This window comes from Esox lucius, chromosome 22 (genome assembly GCF_011004845.1).
Source record: "Esox lucius isolate fEsoLuc1 chromosome 22, fEsoLuc1.pri, whole genome shotgun sequence".
NCBI classification, from domain to species: Eukaryota; Metazoa; Chordata; class Actinopteri; order Esociformes; family Esocidae; genus Esox; species Esox lucius.
The window spans coordinates 21,462,097-21,469,433 of NC_047590.1; the positions used below are offsets into that span (position 1 = coordinate 21,462,097).

The 7,337-nt window shown below is 37.5% G+C and overlaps 1 long non-coding RNA gene across 1 annotated transcript; it reads right to left on the reverse strand.

The window, feature by feature from the left end:
* Nucleotides 1–335: 335 nt before the first annotated feature.
* On the reverse strand, nt 336–5,526 carry LOC109614549. The gene is made up of 3 exons (XR_827390.4): nt 5,475–5,526; nt 473–524; nt 336–387 (listed from the first exon to the last, which is right to left on the reverse strand). It is a non-coding gene; the product is annotated as an uncharacterized LOC109614549 (long non-coding RNA).
* Nucleotides 5,527–7,337: the final 1,811 nt, after the last annotated feature.

Genomic DNA, 7,337 nt, shown 5'->3' on the forward strand with positions numbered 1-7,337 from the left:
TAGACTGCTAGGTTAGGGTTAATAGATTAGTTAACATGTAGTTGCAGTTACTTATAGTCAGTAGAATGTCTAAAGTGGACCATCAAAATAAAGTGTTACCTTTTTTCATATAGTGGCTGACAAAAAATCTATTTTGTGTTAAATATTTTCACATTAGCTTTATATAATTTAATTGGAAAGAAAAAAGATTGTTTAAGTTGCATTTCAAATTAAAAAAATAAATAAAAACAATGTACAAATACATTTCTCAAAACACCATAAATATATAGAATAATTGTAGTCACTTACATTGTACTCTTGGATGAGGTCATCTTCTTTTTCACCCAGATAACAAATCAAGCAACGGAGGACAACGTCTCTCATCATGTCGATGTTTTTATCAGGATTCTGATGTGACAAAAGTTTGTAAATTAGCGTCACCCAAATGTTTTCTTTTTTTTTATAATAATAATAATTGATGTTATGAAAGTACCTGCATCATGGGTTCAATTTTCTCCTTTAAAGTCCGGCCTAGTAGTCCTCCTCTGCAAGTGAATATGGCCAAAAGTTTAGGAGTGTAAAAGTCCAACATCTTCATAAATTTAGGTTCTAGGTGCAGAGTGGTGATTCTCCTAAATTCTTCATAAATCTGAAAAAAAAATTAAAACAGGCAAATATTGACTATGGATATGTTCAGCACATAACTACATTTTTGTCTGTGATGGTGTTTAATGACAATTTTTTTACCTGGAGAAGGTCAAATAGAGCAGGCCAGCGATCTTTGAATTCTGCAACACTGGGACAAAGTTCAACCACCTCATGTCTTCGGAGAGCAAAGGTTTTTGAAATGTTTTCGTTGACCACAATGGTATTGTCCCTCTTTTTCGCTTCAGTCAGTAGATCAACTCACTCTTGTTCCAAACTTTCCTGATTTTCCCCAGCTGGGTAAGGTGGTAGATAATTCACGAGGTTTTTTGACATTTTTGGCAGGCTTCCTGTCCTCAGGGTTCTTCTTTTTCAATGTGTTGCATGCAACTTCAGGACAACCAAACTTGCTGAGTCGTCTTCTGTAATCAGCCATCTTGTACTTCAGGCTCAGTTGCCAGCCATGAAAGCCAGATAAAGAGCCTGGTTCCTTCAGACATGGGTATTTTCGGATCAGTGCCTTAGTCACACTTGCAATCTGCATCCCAGAAGGATATGCTGTGTAGATGTACATAGCCTTAACTAAATGCTCATTGATATCCCTCTTCACAGTTTGGACATTTAGAAGGCTACCATCTGTCTTGTAACCCTCCATAGCCTTTTTGAGCACCATCTCTACTTCTGGAGAAAAAGATGGGATAGGGAAGTCATCAGGCCATGGCAACCTGCTTGGGGTACTTTGTGGGGGGGCAATGATGACTGTTTCTACAGAAGAAGTGGATGTGGATTCACATGGGACAGCGTCATCAACTGAACATGCAGTAGAAATAGAAGATGCTTCATCTGCTGACAGTGATGTGCTGGCACTGAGGTTTCCTTCACCTTCTGCAAACAGTGTTAGAACAATGGGAGAAGAGAATACAACTTTGATAGTATCTTTGTGCTGAATTTGGTCAGTGGATGTAAGGGTAAAGAAGTCGTTGAAGTCAGCATCTTTATACTGAAGAGAGAAATCATCAGTGACATTAAATTCCTCCTTAACAGCTTTCCTCAGTTCATCCAAAGTATCTGGGATTCCTGAGGGAAGGATTAACTTCCTGATTTCCTGTTCAATAAGAACTCTTAGTGCTGCAGGGTCCATGCTTTCATCTGAAAGTCACAAAAAACAAAAACAAAAAAAAAGTAATATATATACAATTAAAGCCTGATACTGACTTAAGTTGTTCACTCTGAAGTAAGAGCAAAAAACAAAACCACTATTGACCTAAAGTTACAAACCACAAAATGTAAACCATTTAGGGATATCTGTAGATAAAATCCAATGTCGTAATTTTCCATCATTGCCATTCTTGTATTCATGGATCTTAGGCTTAACATTATTTGTACAAGAGGCAGTCAGGCATTTAATGTTTGCTCAGCCTGACCATTTAATAAGAACAGCAGATATGATGTTTCAGTGTGACCAAGCGGTTTTGACCTAAACAATAAGCGGCCAGAGGATACCAATCACAAAGTGCCTTAAACTCAACAAGACGCACATCCCCACTTGACTGAAGATAGTAAGATCTCAGATGTTCATCATACAAAGCACTGAAAGTCTTGACAATGAAACTAATACTTTTGTCCAAAATGACAATCTGCATAATTTCAGCAAAGTCAGGTAAACCTCCAGTGCAGCCATAAGGCAGAATCATCCCCACTTTGTATACTGTTCCGCAGAAAGTCACTTAAGTGGTTAAAGGGACACTTGCTTGATTTGAAATGTTTCTTATGGCCTGCTGTACATCCACATGCAGAAGCTCCAATTGCATATTGGAAACTTTATTCACATACAATGAGGTCTTCTCAGGACTGGCATGCAAGTGGTAACCAATCATTAGTTGATGCCTTGTAGCAAGGGACAGCAATACATTTTTGAAATTTGACGTATGTCTCACTACACGCTTGAAAAAGCTATGCTTAGATTCAAAACGTATGGTCCAAAGTCCAACTACTGGACCAAAACACTCAATCAACTGAGGATAATGCTCCAAGAAGTGGTGTTTTGGGAGCAGTCTTTCATGTGGGAAAAGTTCAAGAAATTGATGCCGATGTTCTGAAATTTTTGAGTCCAGATAACCGATAGTTTCTGCAGTGTGGACAGGTGACACGACCAGTTCAACAATGTCTTTTAAAGTCATGAGAATTTGCCAAGCAGGTTCACCTAAAGGTATCTTGGACCCAATCAAGAATGGCAGAAGTCGGATAAGAGCCCAGTTCTCATGCATATTGCCCCCTACACTTCGACGTTTGGCAAAATGTTCAGGTATTGCGTGAGGGCTATTCGTTTTGTCTGTCCATTTGTAGGGAAAGAAAGCAATTGCCTCATTGAGTTCACTTAAAGTGAAATATTTCTTCTTTACAAGAACAGAGAGGCACAGTGCTAGCTCCACAGGAATGACAACTTCAAATAAGTCATGGGCTATGTCTGGGGGATAGCCAGTAGTAAAGTGAAAATGCTTCAGTTTGTTGGTCAACGGACAAACCTTTTTGACACCATAGCAATGGGTCAGTGTAGGATGTTCCTTCACAGTCTGAACATGGCTTGCATAATCCTCTCTAGTTCTTGGAGGAAAAGCACCTGATCTCACTTCCTTTTCCTGGAATTCAGCATGGTGGCCAAGGCAGAATCGACAGATATAATCTGCATTAAAACTTTCAACTAAACCACCAACAGCATGGGCACCAAGGTTGTCTGCTACAACATTGAGCACAGTCCCTTTGATGTTCTTTCCGTATCTTGCAATAAAAACCCCTTCTTGTTCCAATGTACAAAGATCATTCAAAAGATGTTCTAAGATGACATCATATCCAAATCTTCTTACATCTTCAGCTTTGCTGAGAACAGCCAAATGTATCGATGTTAGAGCAGATCGCAATTCTGGTGGCATATTTGCCAAAAGCCAATAAACTGCAGTGATTTTGTGCTTTTTCTTGGAAGTTCCAAGTGGATTGCACACCTCAAAGTCATCAACATATAATATCAGAGATATTTTCATCTCATCCTCTGCAAAAAAATTGTTTTCAGTAAAATATTTGCCTTGAACAAAAGAGTTGAATGTTGATGGGACACTTGAACACTGTGGAGATGTTTCCAAGCTTATGTGCTTGTTATTCAACACCTGTTGCAAGGTCTGGAGAATAGGTACATACTGATAGGATCTACTTTCAGCAGTATCCAAAATATATTCCACAGGTTCAACAACCTTAAAATTGTCCTTAAAATATTGTCTTCTCTTGAAAGAAGTGCCAAGGGGACCTTTTTCATCAAGTGCTGTCCTTATGGGGTTAACCTTACAAAGTTCATCAACAAACTCACTGATACTATCTTCACTGAGAAAACAGTTATTCTTCCTTAAATTTGAATCAACAATGTTTCGCACATCTTGGCATGCTGTCAGAGAAGAAATAAACTGGAGCTCCCCTACCAAATTATCAATACATCTTGCAGAGACATTATAAACACTCTCCAGCTTCAACAGTAACAGGGCTAATTTATTAAGAATTGTTAGTGACACGTTTGGAATCTGGTCATCTGGAATCTGGTCATCTGGAATCTGGTCATCTGGAATCTGGTCATCGCTTTCTCCAGTGATTCCTTCTGAATCCTGACAGTGTGGATCAGGAGCAAATGAATGATGCCTGGACTTGCTTAACACAATCACCTCAGCCTTAAAATCATTGGTAGAATGAGGATTGTGTTTTCTGCTTTTGTGTGTCACAAAAGTCCCATAAACGTTTGTCTTAAAATCACACCCAGAAAATACACATTCTACAGTTTCGTAACTCCTGAGGTGTTGACCTAAATGTTGAAAATAGTCCTTTTCAGAAGAATGTGGTGTATTACAAATGTTACAGTTAAAGGAAAATACTGCCCCTGGCTCCAAAGTGTCTTCATTTAAATGATTCCTACTTAGATGCGTGCGAAGGGCACCATGCGTCTTGAAAGAGCATGGACAATTGTAATGTGGGCAAGGTATAGTATGGCTATGGGTAAATGGCTCATGCTGTAGTCTGTAGTGCCTCAAAAGAGCTCCTTTTGAAGATGCTGTCAATTGGCAAACCTTGCACTGCCACACCATGATTTCAAAAGGCACCACTTGCACTGAAAATACATGAATGCTTACAAAGACACCGCTACAAGGATCCTCACGTTGCTGAATGCTTAAGACACTGCTACAAGGAGCCTCACGTTGATCTGTAAAGAAAAAAAAAAATATTTGAATTATAGAATATTTTATTTATGTAAAGCTTACACTTTTTTAAACAAGTGTAAAATGTCAGTGTAATGTACAATAATGAACCTTTTTAATTGAATTTAAAGTTATAATTAATTTCAGTTTAATTAGATATTTTCACCTCAAACATCATTACAATAATCTGTTAACCTGCACCGCCCTTTAACACAAACTTATAGCATACCAAATTAAAATAGATATAAGTTAGTTTATTAAGCCTTTGGGCTAGAAGGCTAATTGTGGGTTTATTTAAAAATTTCAGTCTGCTTCAATTTGTAATTACAATCATAAATAAATACAAAAAAAAGTTAAGGCTGTCTTATAAATGTTTTAGAAATTATTTTTCATAAAATGTATTTTTAATAACCAAATTAAATTGACCTTGTTGAGGTTTAGAAACACAATGCAGCTAAAACATGTCTGACAAAGTTATATTTCAAATTAATTAATTTATAAATCGCAATGCTACAGATTAAACTGCTCCACAGTTACGATACATATTTTGTGATCTGGTATGATATACTACATAATTTAACATTACATTAAAAATACACTATATTCTTATAAACATACCCGAGATGGTTTGCAGAACAAGATAATATCTTCACGATCATGGTCACGACTGCTGGATGTTTTAGTCATGGTTTTAGCGTTTTAGCCATGGTTTTAGCGTTTTAGCCAGAGAATTTCTACACGAGGTCGAGGATATTTGCGGGAGAGTCTACTTCTATGAACGAGTTGGGACATCGCGTACAGGCTACTGCAAGAGAGGGCGCCATCTGGCTTCGAGTATGAACGCAATATTACATCGTGCCATTTGTATTATTATATATTTTTTTAATAATTATTACTCTTTTCTAGAAGATTAATTTTAAATTGTCATACATTATTATATTTCGAAAGACGTAATTTGAAGTTTTAAAAAGTTACATCTATTAATCTTCCCAACATCAAGCTTACCGATGGTCTATGGAGAATATAACGTTAGCACATTGACGACGAATTATTGTAGCAATCAATATTCTAGCCACAGCACAAGCATGTGGTGGTGTTGTACACACTGGAGATAAGACAATCGTTCACAGTTTCGCAAGTCATATAATTTGTTTTCGTTGATTTAAGACAACTCATCTCATCTATTTTGCCTTATAGGCATTGGCATGAGACAACTAAAATATGTGAACTCAGCGATGCTACTGAACAAGAGTGAACATAACTGGTCTATGAAAGAGCTTTAAGAAATAATGAGAAGCATAGTTATAACTAAGCTTACCTCTTATGTGATTGACGTTCGACCCCTTCGCCAAAAATGTCTTCTGATCACTGCCGTTCACTTTCAAATGGTGTCTCTAACCGCATAATTGAACCAATTCTCTTGAAATAAATCGGTAACATTTTTCTTAATTTTCTTAGTTTATTTTGGAAAACGTATCTCTTGGTTTTATTAGTGAAATCTTCTTAATATATTCTATCAAACACAAAACCACAATTTCAATAATGAAATGTACCCATTATATTTAATTATCACGTTATTTTTTTTAATGAAAATTACAAGACCCATGATTCATTTTTTACAGTGTGGTATAAAGCCGTTAGTTATGTTTATTTCACTAAACTATTGACCTTTCATTGTGCTTTATAGCATCCGATGAACGTTTGACTGCAGAGAATGTCGAGCTGAGACTATAGTTGTGCTAGCATGTTGTCTTCATAAAACATTTCATTTGTCTTGAATGTCATGCAATTTGTCAGTGGTGTGTGACTGTGATTGACTGCTTTTTTGTAGGTCCATCTCATTCACTTCGTTTGCGCCACATGGGCACAATGAGTGAAGAACTGCACAAGCTGTCAAACAAGACGGCCACAGGGCTTGCTTATATCCAAGCAAATGGCTCGATGGGGGAGTTGTCCTTCCCCAATGTTCAGGGTATACAGCTCCCCTTGGACAACCTGGAAGACCTGAAGCAGTTTGACTCACAGCTGAGGCAAGACACAGACGTTCAGGACATACTGGTAAGCATTTTTTTTTCATAAAAAAAATTGAACAAACTTAGGTGTTATATAAAGTGATTAGAAACATTTTACATGAGGTGTCAAGTGAAAAACATTAGAATTCTTCTATCTGTAGGTTCGAAGTTTGGCTGTTAAGGCTGGCAGGGAGCTGAAGTAAATTTTTCTCTAAATCATGTCGGACACTAAGTACAATCTGATTATTCTATTACAGGAGCCATAAGGAAGAATCCTTCCACCCAGGATGCCACTGATGAGGCTGTCCAGAACCAGATCACCAGGTACCTGAAAGGGGCAGCAGACCATGCAGGTGGGGGATGGGGTCGTGGCGGTGCAGGGGACCTGCCGTGAATATGAATGATCAACCGATATTGATATGATCACATTATCCTCCTGATATATTTAAAGCTGGTTGAATGTTCTTAA